Here is a 3,849-nt window from a genome sequence, read left to right on the forward strand (position 1 = left end):
ACAACTTCTACCCCGTACCTTTCGACCTCCCCGACCATCGATTGAAACGCCCCAGGTCTGTAAAGACTTCGGACGTTCCACGTACCCACTTTGAAGTCTCTCCCGCGTTTTGACTTTATACGACATGAGTTCCCCGAGGTAGTCCCCACCCGGAGATCCGAACGGGGGACTAGTTTACCTCCGGAAAATTTTACCCCAGAAGAATCCATGGCGAGTTTTGGTTGTTTCAAGATAAAGTCGTTTCACGGTGTGAGCCTATCAAACCCACGCCCAACCCCCAAACAGGAGGACCATTCCAATCGGCTGTCCGCGACTGCTTATTCAATTTATTCGCAGCTAGCCTCTATCCTCAACCGAGATAGAGAGGCTTTTCCTCTATCCGCAACCCGAGGACGCGCTGTGTCGTGGTGATTGGGACCCACCCACCCCGGGGATCACTACTGCAACTAGTTTTCCTCCCCCGAGACTAGCGGTTGTTATGCTAACACAGACTCATGCCACTTGCAGTCGAAAAATTTAAGCATGGTTGAAATAAACGCCTTTATTAGCTTGGCTGAGCCCGTTTTTCTCAAATTATCGTATGTGCGCCCGATGCGCTCGTAAAGCTCTACTTGAGCCTGTATTAATATCTCCATTTTTTCAGATTTGCGCAAAGGAACGCTCAAAGCTGCACGATGCACGATGCTGCACTGTGAAATCGCCGATTCGACGTTCGATATCCGACTCGAAGGACCAAAAAAATGTAGCAGATTGAAACGAAGCACAAGACACAAAATAGACACGCAAGTAGTTTAATACACAAACGAACAATTCTTTATTTCGACTTCACAATTATAATTGCAGTTATTGTACAGATTGTTGTAATAAAATCTCACTTTGCAGATTAATTGTAATTCTGAATTAGAAGCAAGCAACCCTGCAAGAATTTCACGATTTAATGCGTAATACTAAAATAATAGTTTAGTTTTGCGCGAATCTAAGTGGCAAGAATTCGAGCCCGAATGTGAGTGAGTACGGCTTACCAGAATCCTAGCAGAAGAGATCGGTCAGAATCGAACACCGATTTGCAATACTGTAGCACTTATTCACACTGTCAAACTTCTTGAATTGAGCCGCGAGAGACAGTCCTGTTTCTTTTTTTACTCACGTGTTTTTAGATTGTTCTCGCAAACGCGAGATTTAATTTGGAGGAAATGACGTCACAAAAAGAACAATTTAGAATCACCGATATAATTTTTTAACGATCACAATGACTTAGTTTAAACAATTTAGTATAGTGTGAGCTGTGCATACTTAAATGGCCGCTGAGGCGCCTCTCGTTAACGACTTTTATAGGAAGTGCGGCGCGCGTTCCCATTAGTTGCGGCTTCTCGCGCTACTTTGCGCGCTATTTTACGCGTGACGCTGTCATGCTTGAAGCGCAACGCAATTCCAATCCCCATACTAATTATTGCTGCGATCGGAAAATTAAGTACACTCCGCTTCTAACAATTGCGTTGTTAATTAATTTATATTAATTTTTTTCGAAATTGTTTCTCGAAATTTTCTCGCGCGCGTTCTAAACTGTGTATTAAGTTCAATGTCATGGAGCGAATTGAGCGAATTATAACATTCAATGGATCTTTATTATGCGAAGGCCGTGACGAGTACATTCCTGCAAGTTACAATAGTGGATGACGTTTATTGTACAGCGTCGCTAGAAGTTTATTCTCGAACTTGCCGGGCGGCTTATCGCGCGTTGGGCAGAAAGGTAGATCAGTGTGCCAGTCATGCAGATGCTGCAGATACTCCTTGAGATCAACCTCGAGAATATAACCGGTGAGCGAATCCGGAGCGATCGCGCTCGCGTCAAAATTTGCAATGTCTTCGACTCATCGATATTTGGCGTATGGCAGCGGTTGAAACATTGCCCATCCGTACAGATTATTCACGTCGTAATAAGGTCGTAAGAAGATGGTTTCGACGAATCATACGAATGCATATACTTGTTATTAGCCTGCGCGTATCTGTCTAAACATTGACTGAAGCCACCGTGTATATCGCGCTTGATTAATAGAACCATATCGATGTCGGAGCAACTCAAATCTTATGTTTCAACTGGCGTCTCACGTGAAACCAGATTGTGTTACCAAGGTGTAGTAATGCGTGGGATCGAGATTAACTCGCAACTTTCGCGGAAATTTTCGAAAATGTCGGCTAATAACAAGACATTGGTTTTCAAGTACAAATCAAGCTGCCAAGCGTTAAAATAGAGAATCGTTGCCAGACGTTCGCGGCGTGAGCGTAATTGCTTTTGGATATGGTGTCACCCGTCAACGGACTGAAAAATGATTCACGCGATGGTAAGCGCGTGTCCACTAATTTTTCGACGCAGTCAATGTACTCGTACGGAAAGACGAGTCTTTACGTATGAGAAAATCGAAATCCTCCGAGTTTGCAAAATTCTGACTGTATAATATTTAGTTTTTCTTTATCCAGATACGCCAATTTATCGAGGCTCGTACTTAGAAATTTGAAAGAATCGATGAACCTTAATTTTATATAATTTTTTTAAAAGTTATTTTTATGATTAATTTTAGTGCTATTGACATGTTTATATTTTTCCTTATAGAAAGGAAAAACCCAATGACACGCTGCTCGTGCCATTCGCGCAAATCGGTACATCGATATATCTCACTGTTTTTTGTGTTTATGCTCTTGATGGCATTTGCCGCAAACTCACCGTTGAACGCATATTCACTTTCACACTACCGTGTCTTTCTACAACGTCTCGCACTCGCTCGAGCACTACATTGCCGCGTCTTCCAAAAACTGTCGCGGCTCGATATAGTCCGCGTTGATTACTTCACCAATCAGAATACGATTTTCGAATGCAGCGTCGATCTCTCGCCAGATAGGAGATCTTTCGTCGCCACTCGCATACTCGCTACCAACGAACTGTTGCTCCAATTACAATTTTGCACTCGCGATTTTCGTCACCGCGGATTGTCTGTGTCCAGGCGAAGCGCGGACGTTTGACACGACGAAAATTCTTCGAGCTCGATGTACTCGTCGTATTGTTGCAACCACGCGAAACACTCCACCTGAGTAGCGACTTGGCTCGTAGCGAGTAGCCCGTACTGCTCCAGCAGTTCGCGTTTCACTTGCTCGTGGTTTTCCATGTCTTTTTCATAGTCTTTAGATCATCGCATTCTTACGCGTAGCACTTAATAGTTTTTTCAATAAGTGCAGAGTGGGCACGGGAATGTACATCGGGAATGTGCTCTTTGCATTCCGAGTACGACCACCTGCTGTCTAGTGTATAGAAAGAACAGTCTTTGTGCTTCCTGACGAGATACATTCCTTCAATGCCAATGTTCGACAAATCAATCATACATGCTAAACATAAGGCTGAAGATATGGTATCACCGTCCGTTGTATAATAACAGCTGATTATGCAGTGCTTAGTACGCCGGTTCAACGCACGGATTTCCGAAGATTGCACAAATTTCTCTGCGTGATCCTTATTACCGCCGCTCAAACCAATAAGACATTCAGTACTGTTAGATTGTTGGACGATTCTTGGTATCTCCATTATATCATCAAATTCTACTTTCATTGCTTCAAACAACTTGTTTGTATTTACACCGTCCATGTCCTCGACGTTCGCACGATGATCAGCCATACTTTTTCATATTATTCTTACTGCGACCGATTCGATAATCTTCCAAAGTATCAACCAAGGTGCCGCGTACTTATGTTATTATATATTTCATTTGCGATCATTTTTTCTTTGTCCCTTTCTTCAATCTTATTGGGGTCGCAGTATCAATGGCATGTCACTAATCTTCGCCTAGAAAAAATATCGTT

At 43.1% G+C, this 3,849-nt stretch overlaps 1 pseudogene; it reads left to right on the top strand.

Annotated features, from left to right (window-relative positions):
- The window catches only part of LOC108746630, an 8,368-nt pseudogene extending 6,573 nt beyond the window's left edge, over positions 1-1,795 (top strand).
- Positions 1,796-3,849: the final 2,054 nt, after the last annotated feature.

Source organism: Trachymyrmex septentrionalis, unplaced genomic scaffold (genome assembly GCF_001594115.1).
Source record: "Trachymyrmex septentrionalis isolate Tsep2-gDNA-1 unplaced genomic scaffold, Tsep1.0 scaffold183, whole genome shotgun sequence".
Classification (NCBI taxonomy): Eukaryota; Metazoa; Arthropoda; class Insecta; order Hymenoptera; family Formicidae; genus Trachymyrmex; species Trachymyrmex septentrionalis.